Raw genomic sequence first — 265 nt, forward strand, 5'->3', positions numbered from 1 at the left:
AGGCAGTGTGAAAGCTCAGACGTTGTCTGCTTGGTTATTTTTGTGCAACTAAAAGCATGATACTGGGTTGTATGGGGGAAATAAGGGCTAATTTGGTGATTAACAAGATCTAGTTTTACCTAGCAGGGCTTGCCCTTACGAACAGCTCTGAAATGCTGCATTCTCATTCCCTGCCTGGCCCAGGAGGACCAGTAGGCAGCTCTCACACACGATCCTGTCCTGTCTACCTACTGTCTGTCCTGTCCTGCAGTGGGAGGACAGTGAT

The sequence above is a fragment of the Meleagris gallopavo genome, chromosome 7 (genome assembly GCF_000146605.3).
Source record: "Meleagris gallopavo isolate NT-WF06-2002-E0010 breed Aviagen turkey brand Nicholas breeding stock chromosome 7, Turkey_5.1, whole genome shotgun sequence".
In the NCBI taxonomy this organism is placed as follows: Eukaryota; Metazoa; Chordata; class Aves; order Galliformes; family Phasianidae; genus Meleagris; species Meleagris gallopavo.